General features: G+C 44.4%; 1 protein-coding gene across 2 annotated transcripts in view; it reads left to right on the forward strand.

The window, feature by feature from the left end:
• Positions 1 to 2,082: 2,082 nt before the first annotated feature.
• The window catches only part of LOC119952389 (serine/threonine-protein kinase PAK 3), a 264,771-nt gene continuing 250,718 nt past the window's right edge, over positions 2,083 to 16,135 (forward strand). Inside the window, exon 1 of one of the 2 annotated variants that reach the window (XM_038776101.1) lies at positions 2,083 to 2,234. The gene's annotated coding sequence lies outside the window, so the exon portion shown is untranslated. The remainder of the gene's footprint in view (positions 2,235 to 16,135) is intronic. The other variant, XM_038776100.1, reaches the window with a different exon arrangement.

A 16,135-nucleotide genomic window follows, 5' to 3' on the forward strand; every position in this document is an offset into this window, starting at 1 on the left:
GGCATCTTCCCCGTGGCTAGAGAGGAAGTAAAAATTTGGGTCAGAGCCCCTGCAATCTCCTCCCTCACATCCCACAGAAGCCTGGGACACAGTTCATCTGGATCTGGAGATTGTCCTCTTTTAAGCCTGCCAATACCTCCAATACCTTATCACTCCCTATGCCAATTTTCTCAAGAACCTCACAGTCTCTCTCCCCGAGTTCCATACCTGCATCTTCATTCTCTTGGGTGAAGACAGATGTGAAGTATTTGTTCAACACCCTACCAATGTCCTCTGGCTCCACCCACAGATTGCCCCATTGGTCTCTAATTGTTCCCCTGGTTATCCTCTTCCCATTGATATTCTTAGAGAACATCTTGGGACTTTTCCTACTTTTACCACCCACTTTGCTCTTCTAATTGCTTTCTTAAGCTCCATCTTGCACTTTTTGTAGTCCACTAATGCCTCTGTTGAATTGCTCCCCTTATATTAGCCTCTCTTTTCCTTCTCAGCGTATCCTGAATGTCTCTGGTCATCCATGGTTCTCTGAGCTTGTTATTCCTTCCTATTACCGTAGAGGGAACATGTCGTGCCAGTACCCTCCCATTTCCTTTTTGAACACTCCCCACTGCTCCTCTGTAAATTTCTCCACAAGTAATTCTTCGCAGTCTATGTTGGCCAGATCCTGCCTTATTTTACTAAAATCCGCTCTCCCCCAATCCAAAACCCTTTTTTGCAACTTGTCTATTTCTTTGTCTATAACAAGCTTAAATTGTACCATATTGTGGTCGCCATCGCCAAAATGCTCCCCCAACCTCAACCACCTGTCCGGCTTCATTCCCCAATATTAGGTCCAGCAATGCACCATCCCTTGATGGACCCACTAAATATTTACATAGAACATAGAATGCAGAAGGAGGCCATTCGGCCCATCGAGTCTGCACTGACCCACTTAAGCCCTCACTTCCACCTTACCCCCGTAACCCACTAACCCCTCCTAACCTTTTTTTTGGACACTAAGGGCAATTTAGCATGGCCAATCCACCTAACCTGCACATCTTTGGACTGTGGGAGGAAACCGGAGCACCCGGAGGAAACCCACACAGACACGGGGAGAACCTGCAGACTCCGTACAGACAGTGATCCAGTGGGAATCGAACCTGGGACCCTGCCGCTGTGAAGCCACAGTGCTAACCACTTGTGCTACCGTGCTGCCCATTTACCTAAAAGTTTCTCCTGTATATATTGAGTGTTCAGTTTTTCACCCAAAGGATTGCATTTAATGGATCTTTCAAATTGGAGCTTCAGACTGTTTGTTATTCCCCCAGTACAGGAGAAACTGAACATTATTTAGATGAAAATGTAGCCCAGAGATGCTTCCATTACAAATTGACTGTGAGGCTCTCCCGCCATGTTGATCTTCTTACAACTGGCAATGAGATCTGGACCAGCGTGGACGCTGCGTGCCCTGTTACAACTGGTGCAGCAACTGCACCATAGACCCATTGAGAAGACAGTTCGAAATGAGGAGCACACACACACACCTCTGAGCCCTCTTTCCAAAAAGGCATGTCACGTTAGTGTGATACTCACACAGGGCTGCTCATCTGCACTGAGGTTGGCCACATTTATCCTGGTGCCCTTGAGAAGGAAGGAGGCAGTCAAACAGGGCTGCCCCCTTTAACTGCCCAGTAACCCCCACTTGTGTGGATATTGACAAGATTAGGTTCTCTGTGATATCCTTCCACAGCTGAATAGCCAAGTGGCATTCGCTGCTCTCAAATGAAGGGTGGTCACTTGAGAGAGACGTTCTGAGGTGGTGTGTGTGTGTGTGGGGGATGCTCTTCAGGAAGTTACCATGAGGGTTTCGGGGGGGGGGGGGGGGGGGCAGACAGCACTAGCTCATGGTCTCATCATCCAGCTGAAAACTTGTGCCTTGGACTCTTATTCAAAGCAGATTGAGTATGGAAATGAGCAGGGGACGGAAACCCAGGCGATACAGATTAACCGTGAATGGGTTTATTCGGTCAAACGAGCGCGAGGAAACTGGCTGCGAAAGTGTCTCCTGTGAGTAATTTTGATAGGGCTGACACATATTTGGGAGGTTTTACTTCCGCTCCGTTCGCCAGCCAGCAGGAACAATACAAAAAAAAAAGCAAGAGCGTGTAAAGACGGATTGCGAGGACAGCAGAGAGAGACAGACAGAGAGATGCAGAGGGAGAGCTAGCCGCTAGATCGCTGAAGGGATCCCAGAGGTATTTCATTTAAAAATAAACCCCACTCCACCCTCTTTCTGAACAATTGCTGCAGCGACGATGAGAGCAGCGCGCACACACACACACAGGCAGGTAGGCAGGCAGGCAGACAAGCAGCGCATTTGCTCAGTGTAAAACCCTGAGTTTGGACACAAGCGCATAAACTGTCAGTCTGTTCGTCCTTTCGGGAGGGAGGGGGGTCGCTGCGGCTCTGTGGCTGCTCCCAGCCCGCAGATCCCAGTTCATTGTGTTGCAACCGTGTTCATTGTGGCGTCTTCGGCGTTTCAAGGCTTCCTCCCTCTCCCTTGCTGTTAAGCAGACGAGCTGTCAGTGTGATTGCGGAGGGGTTGTGGGGAGCAGGAAGGGTTTGTTGCAAAGCGGGAATCTCCCCTCCCAGCTCGTCAGTGGAGCTGTTTGGATTACACCTGCTATTGTGGTGTGCTGGAGAATAATAATCCTGTGATACGCACAGACGTGAAAAGCCAGCTCCTTCTTGACGCATCCTCTCTTTTAATCGCTGCTTCATATTTTCAGGAAGTTTTATTTTGTCAACTCACAATAGAGATGCATTGCAGTTCTTTTCCATTTGAGAAATGTGATCATTTCACACGTGAGAATTTTTTCTTTGCACAAAGCAATTTGCTTTCTGCCGTGCACAAAGTTTTTATCTCCCTTTCTGTCAGCTCAGTGGTTAGCACTGGTGCTTCACTGCTCCAGGGTCCCAGGTTCGATTCCGGGCTTGGGTCACTGTCTGTGCCGAGTCTGCAAGTTCTCCCCTGCGGGGATTTCCTCCGGGTGCTCCGGTTTCCTCCCACAAGTCCTGACAGGGGCGGGATTCTCCACCAAGGGGATGCTCCATTTTGCCGGCAACTTGGGTGTTTCCTGACGGCGTGGGGCTGACCACAATGGGAAACCTCATTGACCGGCCGGTGTAATAAAGGATCCTGCTGAGGCAGAAATGTGGCGTGGCGGGGCGGAGCGGAGCATGCTGCCGATTCTGTTAGGCGAATTGGATATTCTGAATTCTCCCTCTGTGTACCCGAACAGGCACCGGAATGTGTCGACTAGGGTCTTTTTTATAGTAACTTCATTGCAGTGTTAATGGAAGCCTACTTGTGACAATAAAGATTATTATTATTATAGTTTGATGGCTTAAGACTTCTTGCTGGTTTACCGACAAATGTCAGATCTTAACTGTACCACTAAATTGTTCTGGACTAAAGTAATAGGTAATATGTTCCTAGGACTCTTATGTATTCCTGCTGTAACAGAACCATTTCGTAATAGCCTCTTCTAGTGGCCCTTTTCTGACCATCTCCTCTCTAAGCTTAAATACAAGCAAAATACTGCGGATGCTGGATATCTGAAATAGAAACAGAAAATGCTACAAAGATTCAGCAGATCTTGCAGCATCTGTGGAAAGAGTTTCGCTTGCCCATGAGGCGCACCAGCCCTTCTCCTTACCCCATTCTTACTAAATCCAACCTCTGCTCTTCGTCCCCATGCTAACATCAGTTTTCCCTTCTCAGACTCCCTTTCAAAATTGGCACCATCGATTCCCCTCCTAAAATAAAAACACCCTCTCTCCCTCTGCAAAAGACCACCATCTAGTATCTCCCTTACCCTGCCAAAGTCCATGAATGTGTTGTTGCCTCCCAAATACATGGGGCTGGATTCTCTGCCCCACCGTGCCATATTTCTATTTCACCATGCCGGCGGGATGATCAGTTACGCCGGCCGGGTCAATGGAGTTTCCCATTGTATAAGGTGTTAGTGAGGCCACACCTGGAGTATTGTGTTCAATTTTGGTCTCCTTACTTGAGAAAGGACGTACTGGCACTGGAGGGTGTGCAGAGGAGATTCACTAGGTTAATCCCAGAGCTGAAGGGGTTGGATTATGAGGAGAGGTTGAGTAGACTGGGACTGTACTCCTTGGGATTTAGAAGGATGAGGGGGGATCTTATAGAAACATATAAAATTATGAAGGGAATAGATAGGATAGATGCAGGCAAGTTGTTTCCACTGGCGGGTGAAAGCAGAACTAGGGGGCATAGCCTCAAAATAAGGGGAAGTAGATTTAGGACTGAGTTTAGGAGGAACTTCTTCACCCAAAGGGTTGTGAATCTATGGAATTCCTTGCCCAGTGAAGCAGTTGAGGCTCCTTCATTAAATGTTTTTAAGTTAAAGATAGATAGTTTTTTGAAGAATAAAGGGATTAAGGGTTATGGTGTTCGGGCCGGAAAGTGGAGCTGAGTCCACAAAAGATCAGCCATGATCTCATTGAATGGTGGAGCAGGCTCGAGGGGCCAGATGGCCTACTCCTGCTCCTAGTTCTTATGTTCTTATTGTGGGGCAGCCCCACGCTGTCGGAAAATCCCCAGGCTGCCGGCAAAATGGAGCATTCTGCTGGCGGGTGGGATTCTCCATCTCGCCTGCTGACTAATGGGGTTTCCCATTGTGGGCAGCCCCATGCCGTCGGGAAATCCCCTGGCTGCCGGCGAAAGGGAGAACCCCAACAGCGGAGAATCCAGTCCATGACATCTGCGCAGCATTCTGAGCTTAAATCTCTGCACTTCGATTTGCTCCCCTTTTACTGAGCTAAGATGATATTGATCAAAATGGCAAATTACATTCCCTGTACCTTTGTACCTTTTCCCTGTGTCTGTGTATTCCGGTTCCTCCCACAGTCTAAAGGTGTGCAGACTAGGTGGATAGGCCATGCTAAATTGCCCCTTAGGGACCAAAGATGTGCCGATGAGGTGGGGTTACGGGGTTACAGGGTTGGGCAGGGGGGAATGGGCCTAGGTCGGGTGCTCTTTTGGAGGATCGGTGCAGACTCGATAAGCCAAATGACTTCCTTCTGCACTGTAGGGCTTCTACAGAATGCAGCCATGGCTCACGATATCTCTTTCTGTCCCTGCATTCTTTAATGTGGCTGGCCACACCATTGGCCAGCAGCCCCTTTTCCATTGTTGAGCTCAGTGGTGTTGCCATGGTTTAGCTTCACCCGTAAAAATATAATGGTGGCAGGAGTATTTCTACTTGTTTATTCTCTTCCCACCCACAGCAGGGTCATCCGCAGTCTCACAAGGATCCATTTTTGGGCACAGCCTCTTTCTAGTTTTTGTGCCACTTATTGGTCATATGGATTCTGTTCCACATGATCATTGATAATTGCCTGATCTACCTGTTCCACCCAACCTGTCCAGTGCTCATTATCAGCACAAGAACAGAGATTGCTGGAATAACTCAGCAGGCTTGGCAGTATCTGTAAGGAGAGAAAGTAATTAAAGTTTCAAGTCTTTTGACTCTTCGTCAGAACTGGCATTGAACTCTTTGTTCAACATTAGGTTTGGATGAGCTGCAATTTTCTCCATCTTAACATTGGTAACTGAAACCTTGGCCGGGATTCTCCCCTACCCGGCGGGGCGGGGGGTCCCGGCGGGACGGAGTGGCGTGAACCACTCTGGTGTCAGGCCTCCCTTCTCCGCACCTTAAGGGGCTAGACCCGTGCCGGAGTGGTTTCCGCTCCGCCGGCCAGTGCGAGCGGCCTTTGGTGCCCCGCCAGCCGGGGCCGGTGGAAGTCCGCGCATGCGCCGGAGCGTCAGCGGCTGCTGACGTCATCCCGGCGCATGTGCAGGGGAGGGAGTCGCTTCCGCGTCGGCCATCGCGGAGGCTATGGCCGACGCGGAAGAAAAAGTGTGCCCCCAAGGCACAGGCTCGCCCGCCGATCGGTGGGCCCCGATCGCGGGCCAGGCCACCGTGGGGGAACCCCCGGGGCCAGATCGCCCCACGCCCCCCCCCCCTCCCAGGACCCCGCTGCCTGCCCGCACTGCCAATCCTGCCGGCACCAGAAGTGGTTTAATCCATGCCGGCGGGATTGGCCTGTCAGCGACGGGACTTCGGCCCATCGCGGGCCGGAGAATCGCCGCGGGGGGCACGCCGACCGGCGAGATTCCCGACCCCGCCGATTCCGGGGTGGCAGAGAATTCGGGACATGGCGAGGGTGGGATTGACGCCAGCCCTGGGCGCCCCGGAGAATTCCACCCCAGGTCTCCATTTTCAGCACAGCCTGGCCATTCTTCCCACCAATTCCAGCCTTCTAAATGACTCCTGTCTCTTGGAGAATCAAATTATTCACCACGGCTGTGTCCTTTTCAACACTTAGCTGAGCTTTTGATGTTTATCGTCTCCATCACAAAGAACCATCTACTGCCACCTTCACAACATGTCCCACTCCATCATGGCCCAAATGTTGTTACAATCTTCATCCATGCTTTTGTTACCTCCAGACTGTTCCAGAGTGCACTGAAATGGCCTCCAATTCCCCACCCTGCATAAAAGTCAGTTCATTCAAACTCTGCTGCCCTATCTCTCCGAGAACCTCTCTGAGAACTGCAAAGCCTGCCCATTGATATCACCATTCCTATGATCTTGACTTGTGCATCTCCCTTTCCCGCTGTTTGTGGCTGACTCTGCCTCTCCAGCTGAGAACTCCTTCTTTAGAAGCCTTCTTAATCCTCATCGCTTTGAATAGGTCACCCAGGCCGAACGTCATCTTTGACTCAGCAACTATTTATTCTCATGTCTCTTTGAAGCACCTTAGAATATTTTGCCACTTTAATATAGATATAATATACAAATAAGCTGTTGTCATAGAGTCATTACAGCACAGAAAGAGCCATTCGGCCCATTGAGTCCATGCCTGCTCTTTGTAGAGCCATTTTCCTGCTCTATCCCGTAAGTCTGCAAGTTTGTTTTATCTCAAGTGCCCATCCAGATTCCTTTTGAAATCATTCATCATCTCCGCTTCCACCATCCTTGTTAGCAATGAGTTCCAGGTCATTAACATTGACTGGACAAAAAAGGTCTGTTGTTTGCAATGTGGATGATGAAGTAGTGGTTCAATTCATATGTTTTCATTGCACAATGAACCAGTGGATTTATGCACTTCAGGAATGAATTAAGACCACAGGCATGGTTTTGTAAAGTATAGATGACTGAAAGTAATGGGGAGGGATAAAGGTTATTTTTTTTTGTTTTTTGTTTATTAGGCGGGGAGGGGACGAGGGGGGCATTGCGTGAGGATTACCCACCTGCAAATATCAGCACACTCCCAGCAACCCCCCATCCTAACTTGTAAAAGACTGAGTCAGTGAATGAAAGAAAAATGGTGCTACCATTGCAGAAAATACAAAAAAATTGTCTTCTACTGCAACAGAAATAATCTATCACTAAGTCATCAAATGCAGCATTCTGGAGACACTGCGAACAGTGCATAGTATGGTCATATTTGAACAGAGACCTGATGAAACTGCAGATCCCCATGTGAAAACCTATGACTTAAAAAAAAAGAGTTCTTTAGTTCAGCACATGAAAATAGACCCTGCAGATTGTACAGACGTGGTTCTAAATCTAAATAATATATAGAGCAATTTGAAATTAAACCTATTTAAATTACTTACTGCTAATATTATTTTGCAACAGATTTAATTTATAAACCAATCACAGAATTTGACTTTTCTCTGTTTGAGACCTATGTACATCATATTATAAATCTTAAATCAATAAGAATGAGATTCAATACACAAATTCCATTTCCAAAAGCCATTCAGTAAGGTGCACATAAAAGGTTACTGCACAAGATCTCATGGTGTCGGGGGTAAAATATTAGCATGGACAGAGGGTTTGTTAGCCAATGGGAAGCAGAGTCAGAATTAATGGGTTGTTTTCAGGTTGCAAAACCGTAACTAGTGGAGTGCAACAGGGATCAGTGCTGGGCCTCAACTACTTACAATTTATATCAATGAATTGGGTGAAGACAGTGAGCGTATTGTAGCTAAGTTTGCTGATGAGACAAAGGTCGGTAGGATGGCAAGTTGTGAAGAGGGAAAAAAAATGGTGTAATTCTCCCATTCCGATTTCAGGCAGAGGTACAAGGAGGTGGATAAGGGTGATGAACAGTGGAAGGTAGAGGAAGGGCGGGGGGGGGGGGGGGGGGGGGGGGAGGGGGAGGGGGGGGGGTGGTTGGAGAAGCTGGACTCTGACAAGGCTGCATGAAACGATCACAATCAAGGGGGTCAAAAGGATAGCACATCGTTTACTGGCAGGGGATGTATGCAGATTCCAGATGGGGTGGGTCGAGGTACACATGGGGCTTGGGCACCTTGCAGGTGATGGGAGGGTGGGAATGTCCACCACCAGCGACTGGATCCAGGATGTCAGCAAGGATGGTTCATTGCTGGGTGATCAGGGCTACCTCCTTAAAAAGTGGCTGGTGATTCCAGTGCGTTGCCTTAGACTTGTGCTGAAGAGCGGTACAGTGTTGCTCACAGCTCCACACGCTTCCTCATAGTGCAGACTGTAGGATTTTTGAAGATGGGCTTCAGATGTCTGGACTGCTCAGGGGGCCTCTCCGCAATTCGCACTACAGATGATTTCCTGGATATCACAGTTTTTCTGTGTCCTTCACAATCTGGCTATTGAAAGATGCGAGCCCTCTTCAGAAGGACGAGAGGAAGGGGTGTGAGCAACATGACCGATGGGGCGGTGGAAATATAGAAGTGTTCATGAGAAAAAATGTCTCCCCTGCTGATGGTTACATGAGGTGAGGTTGTTCTGCCTCCTAGACCAGTTACTTGGGCAGAGGACATATTTCTGTGTCCAGATTCCTGGAATCAAGACTTCGAGGACATGGTGGTTGGGTCAGCATACAGACTTCTTTTTGAGGCTGCTAGCCTTTACCTCTGGGTTCCAGACATCCTGCATGGTCTCGTGAAGACTGTTGGGCTTCAGAGAGTGATATGAGTGTGCTGGACTGGCGTTTACATATGGTTCCCTGATCTTTGAACCCGCACGCTGGTGAGGGGGGGACAGATCAGCTCCCAACCTGCCAGGTGAATCAAAAATATACTCGCTCATGTATAATTAATGAGGTTGCAAGCACGGAATCGGGCACAGCACGCCATTCGAAAATGGAGAATTCACCCAAAGAGGCTGGAGGAGATGGAGATAAGTTGGGTAAGTGGTTAAAAATTTGATAAATGGAGTATGTGGGAAAATGTGAGCTTGTCTACTTCGGCAGGAAGAATAGAAAATCAGAATATTATTCAGATGGAGAAAGATTGCAGAACTCTGAGGTACAGAGGGACCTGGGTGTCCTTGTACATGAATCACAAACAACTAGCATGTAGGTGGCAATTAATGAAGGCGGCAAATGGAACATTGGCCTTTATTGCAAGGGGAACAGAGTATAAAAGTAGTGAAATCTTGTTACAGCAAGGCCTTTGTGAGGCCTAATCTGGAGAATGTGTATAGTTTTGGTCTCCTTAGTTAAGGAGATATATAATTGCATTGGAAGCAGTTCCTGGGGTAAAGAGTTTGTCTCATGAGGTAAGGTTGAGAGGGCTAGGTCTATATTCATTGGAGTTTAAGAGAATGAGATGATATCTTATGGAAACTTCTACTAATTCTGAGGAGGTTTGATAGGCTGGATGCTGGGAGGATGTTTCTCCTGTGGGAACTGGGTGACACTTTAAAAATTAGGGGTCTTCCAATTAAGCCTTTGGAATTCTCTTCCCAGAGATCACTGGAGGCTGGGTCATTGTCATTGAATAAATTCAAGTCTGAGTTAGACTGATTTTTGCTGGACAAGGGAGCAAAAGGTTATGGGGGACAGGCAGCAAATTGGGAGTAAGGCCACAAACAGATCAGTCATGATCTTCTTGAACAGAGGAGCAGACTCAAGGGGCCAAATTTCCTACTCCTGCTGTTCCTTATGATCTTAGGCCTTCATCCATTGGGCTTCTTCTGTTAAGAATTAATTAGATATATTAAGTCCATGCGTTTTCGTTCTCTTTGAGTGTGCACACAATAGTCAACATATTCATGTTAGAAAGTTTAGCTGTGGACATCAAAATAAAATTCACGCTGATTTAAAGAGCACTGACATGTTCTCCTGGTTTAAATAGGTTTTGTGGATTATTCCCAAAGGCCGTCTTGGAGAAGACAAGTTGTGTATCGTAATTACATTCGTATAACAACAACCTGTATTTATATCGCACCTTATAGGTTAAAAAAAAGTGCAAAGGTGCTTCATAAAGGCATTGTAAAACAATATATGACCCCCTATAAGGAGGCATTAGGGCTGATAACCAGAATTTGGTCAAATCTTGATAACGTTACCAGATTCTTTTATTTTTAATGGATTTTGTTTTACAAGTCAAATATAATTAATACAAAATTGACAAAGCAATCCCCGTACCGGCTGAGAATTCTGAATTCTCCCTCTGTGTATCTGAACAGGTGCTGGAATGTGGCGACTAGGGCCTTTTCTTAGTAACTTTATTGCAGTGTTAATGTGACAATAAAGATTATTATTATTATTAATCTGGAAAGATGATAGTGAGCAGCTGAAACCTGAACCACACTCTGAACTAGGCAAAGTCAATGAGGGTTTGTTAAAGCATTCACTATATTTAAAACAAACCATTGAAAGTTAATTTAATATAAACAAGTTTGGATAACTAGTTGGATAACACCTGGAATACTGTGAACAGTTTTGTTCCCCTCATTTAAGGAAAGATATACTGGCACTGGAGGCAGTCCAGAGAAGGATTGCCAGGTTGATCCCAAGGATGGATACATAGAAGATAGGAGCAGAAGGAGGCCTTTTGGTCCTTCGAGCCTGCTCTGCCATTCATCACGATCATGGCTGATCATCCAACTATAGATACACATAAAAGATAAATAAGAAACAACATCAAAGGGCTTGTCCGGGATTTCAACCCAGGACCTCTCCCATTTTCGTGTAGCACAACCCTCGAAGCGAAAATCTTACCCCTTGACCAACGAGTCGACTTTCTTATGGGGAGAGTTTGAGTAATGATTGGAGTTTAGAAGAATAAGAGAAGACCTTATTGCGACAGATAGATTCTCAGGGGTTTGACAGTGTAAATGCTGAGAGGTTGTTTCCCTTTGTGGGAGAGTCTAGGACCAGAGGGCATAATCTCAGAGTAAGGGGTCGCCCATTTATGACAGAAGTGAGAAGGAATTCCTTCTCTGAGGGTAGTGAATTCTGTATCACGGAGGGCTGTAGAGGCTGGGTTGTAAAGTGTGTTTAAGGCTGAGATAGACAAATTTTTAACCAGTAAGGGAATCAAAGATTATGGGGTTCAGGTTGGAAAGTGGAGTTGAGGATTATCACATCTGATCAATCATGATCTCATTGAATGGTGGAGGAGACTTGAATGGCTTACTTCTGCTCCCACGTTTTATGGTCTTATAGTGTGTCTTGATATTGTGTGTGTATGTGTGTGTGTGTATATACATATATATATATGTACACAATGTTTATTAACCATGTAATAAAACCTAGTATGAATACATAGATTTGAATTCACTGCTGCCATTCATTTTGTTTTTGTAACTTTATTACAACCTTTTATATTCAGAATCCTTTGTTTTATTGCGAAATAATAGTCTGTAAATTGCAAACGGAGATATGGATTACATCATTGGAAAATGTGCAATGGTAGCCAGTAGCATTTGGTGTATGGATTTACACATATTTCTTGCTGTGGTTTGATCTGTCGTGGAGTTACTGAAGGGAGGGAGAAGGGGAAAAGGGTGGGAGAGAGACCTAATAACATACATGTGACCTTATTTGCGGCGGCAATTGCTTGAAATTACTAGGAGGCGGTTATGGAGCATTGCCTTTTGCTTTAGAAAGACAGGCAGATAATTTGTACTTTGAGTGGCATTGCTGGTGGTTGTCAAGGGGACCACATACTCAACTTGTATTCCTTCGATTCTTTCCAAGCTAGTGTACAAAACATGGGCTATTTTGCTGTTCATAGATGCCTCAAGGAGATAATTGATGCTTTATGCAAAAGGACTAGTACTTTAATGTTCTGGGTGTGTATGAGCTATCCTGGTGCCGAGCACAGGTGGTCAGAGTGTTGCAGGTGTGAGGTGCTGGCTTTCTCATTTCCACTTATCCTGGTGATGGTCTCTTTATGCCCACATCATAGAGTATGTCAAAGTGCTGCATCAAAGAAACATTGACCTATCAAGCAATGTTTGCATTGAAGTATAATGCATTTAATATTACTGGAATGGAGTGTGTCAATGATTGAGCATGCCATTTGCCTGACACTATACCGTCATTGGCTGACAAAGATTTCTTGTCTGAAGCCAACTGAATGAAGACTGATGTTCTTTGTATCAATGAAAAACAGAGATAAGATGGCCACTCGGCATCAGCATACTGGACTGCAATAATTTGGTGAAGGGACAATATCTGTGTGAAGGACACAACCAAGGCTCAAAGGAGAAGAGAAAGCAAGTTAGTCAAGTAGCTTATGTGATGTCAAACTAGGTAATTAAAAGTCTGTCGCTCATAGGAAGAATGGAAGAAGCAGAGAAGGAGAGGAAATGAAAATTTCTGTAGAAAAGTTAATTTGGAGCATCCAAAATCGTAATTGTTTTGTCAGAACATTGAGTTGGAGGTGTCAATCTTGTCAAAATAAATTTTGAATATTCCACCGTTTCAGTACCATAACAATTCCTCAAGATTATCCACATAGGGCATTGGCTAATTTTCAACATTGTTGTTGGCTGGTGGTGGAGTAATGATATTTAGTGTGCAGATTGAAGTTAAAACAAACAGAGGACCCCACTTCATTAATTGCAATTCTTTGTGAGTTGAAAGCCTTGTTTAGTTTGTCCCTGTTGATTATTATTATTAACAAAGTGTCATTGAGGCAGTTATCAGGTACCACCAGTAGATCACAAACTAGGATTGGAGAAATGACCAGCGTCACATTAAATAATTTCCCTTTGCCACAAAGGGATTTTACCTCACTTATTTTACAGACAATTGGTAAGTTTTGATTACTTTTAACAAGATAATGAGGTTTGGCAGCATATCGTTTTCCAGATGACTTTAGTTGCATAGTGTTTAAAATTTATTACTATATCTTGCTGCAATACCATTGTTTGTATTTTATGCATGTATTTTTTCTAAACAAATTCTCAGAGGCTGTTGCACAAATTGAAAAGTTTTTGCTCAAGTCTTTAAAATAAAGCACTTATTATAATATAAAAATCTTTATTGTCACAAGTTGGCTGACATTAACACTGCAATGAAGTTACTGTGAAACTCCCCTAGTTGGTACCTGTTCGGGTACACTGAGGGAGAATTCAGAATGTCCAAATTACCTACCAGCACGTCTTTCGGGAGTTGTGGGAGGAAACCGGAGCACCCGGAGGAAACCAACGCAGACACAGGGAGAACGTGCAGACTCCGCACAGACAGTGACCCAAGCAGGGAATCGAACCTGGGACCCTGGCGCTGTGAAGCAACAGTGCTAACCACTGTACTTTTATTGATTCAGGTTCAAGGCTGGGAAGATATATCAGAAATCTGAAATGAAACAACAATTATAAATTTTGAATTTATTTGCATGTTAAATTGATTTCAAAATTGCACCCTGACTTTTTGAGATATATTTAGCTGAGTCGGGTAAGCGTATCTTTGAAAGGGCTCTGACGGTTCTGAAAAATTCAGAGGATAGTCAATGAGAAGCAATGGAATATACAATTAATACCATTGGAGAATAGGATTGAATAATTAAAGATTTATGGATGTTCCGATCACAATTGCAATGAGTTGTGTTTTCACTTGTTTGTTAGTGTCACCTGTTCTGTGAATGCCAAAATGTCACACATGGTATAAAAATTTAAATTGCAATGCAAATATATTTTGCATGCTTTGACCTGAACTTTGGGAATCACAGTACATTTGTACCTTTATGCAAGAATTCTGTTACACAGAAGACTTTACCTAATTGTTTTGAACTATAATTAATGAGAATTAAAAATCGGGTCAGACCATCCCCAAGAAGGGTGCGTTTTAGAAATTTGTGCGGATAATTTACAGTTTCTAAACCTCTGACATTTTGTTGCTCTGGCCAGTATGTTCCTCGGTGTATTACTTTTAACGACTCCGTAAATATATTCATGGATTTATTAAAGTTAATAGGGAGAGGAAGTACCAGTCTTTAAAATAGCACAAGCACATAAATGTTTTCCTCCTCACACCCACAGTGGTAGGAAATACTTCAGCGCAAATGCTCGTGACAGGGATACCCTCCTTGCTTCAGCTCATTCCCAAAGCATGGATTTAAAAAAATAATTATGTCTTTAGCAGCAGACATAGAAGCACTGAGACATATTATTAAAATGTACTATTTTTGGAGCATTGACTAAGGCTGTATTGGGAACTAAGTGGCATAGCAAGTAAGTTCAGATTCTGTGGTTTAATAATTGATGCAAATAAGGTACTTGAACAATGCAGGTTTACTTGATGATCAGTTTTCCCCCCCACCCCATTCTTCCTCCCTGATGTTAAACACACACACACACGCATCTCCCACATACACAATGCAATTGTATATTAACATCCATATCTCTGCAGTTCAATTAAAGATTTCACGGTAGCGCAGTGGTTAGCACAGTTGCTTCACAGCTCCAGAGTCCCATGTTCGATTCCCGACTTGGGTCACTATCTGTGTGGAGTCTGCATGTTCTCCCTGTGTCTGCGTGGGTTTCCTCCGGATGCTCCGGTTTCCTTCCAGAGTCCAAATATGTGCAGTTTGGTGGATTGGCCACACTAAATTGCCCTTAGTGTCCAAAAAGGTTAGATGGGATTACTGGGTTACGAGGATAGGTTGGAAGCGTGGGCTTAAGTAGGGTGCTCTTTCCAAGGGCTGGTGCAGACTCGATGGGCCAAATGGCCTCCTTCTGCTCAGTACATTCTAGGATTCTATGAAAACCATGCAGTATTTCTGAAACTATTTTCAATATGTCCTTCACTTCCTACGGAAATAACAGCTTATTTTTATAGTCCCTACGGCTAATTTATTATTTTTGCACGTGCAAACTGTAAGAATCTTTAATTAGTAACTTACTCCCAATACCATTTACCAATTTTATACCATCCTCCAAGTTGTTCATAACACGGTCCAGCAGAATAAAGAGATTATTCATGCCATTGATTGTGCTGCTTTCAACAAATTCTGATTAACTTGCAGTACTGTGGAGTCTAGTTTTATATTGCCAGTTCTCATCGCAAGTGACATTTCTTCCCAGTACCAGAAAATAAAAAAGCAATCTCCATGATATAGCTTCACAATTATTCAACTCTGACTAGTGGCATTCTTTACAATTCATGTCGATCCAGGAAAGTGTCTTTTTCAAGAGGCCCATTCAAGATTATCTAGTCTTCTTGCAAGGTTTTCTCATTCAGTATCATTAGGAAAATTGCCTGATTTAGCAGTTCACTCTTGACTCTATCAACTGATCTCAATCCATGGGATTGATGGATAATATTTGCACAGTCGCAAAAAAAAGCTCTGCAAGATAACAATTGTAGCCATTGTTCGGCCACTTGTCTTTTCAAGGAACACTGCAATTTGAAAGCCTTAACTGTGCAAACCTACCAGTAGAGCCAAGCAGGATTTGGAATAATTTGGTTTGCCGTATTGTATCACTTTTTCCCTGCACTCAATGAAACCCTAAAAGATATATCGCATTGAGATTAAATCCTGACAGAAAGACAGAATTCAACAGTTTATGACCCTCACGTAAGCATTTGAAGAATTAATGTGCGTTTGGGATTGGGGGAAATCAAATTTTATGTTAAAATACTTAGAAATGAACTGAAATCTACATGGTATGTTTCAAGAGGTTATAGGGTAATTGATGGATGGGTAAGTGATTTGCTTTCTCATGCAGTTTTGGAATCTCTTTGATTAGTAGCAAATTCAAGGAACTTTAGCCTTTCCTCTCCATTTTTTCAATAACAAGCATTGTGCTATGTTTAATAATCATAGTACATT

This window comes from Scyliorhinus canicula, chromosome 17 (assembly GCF_902713615.1).
Source record: "Scyliorhinus canicula chromosome 17, sScyCan1.1, whole genome shotgun sequence".
Classification (NCBI taxonomy): Eukaryota; Metazoa; Chordata; class Chondrichthyes; order Carcharhiniformes; family Scyliorhinidae; genus Scyliorhinus; species Scyliorhinus canicula.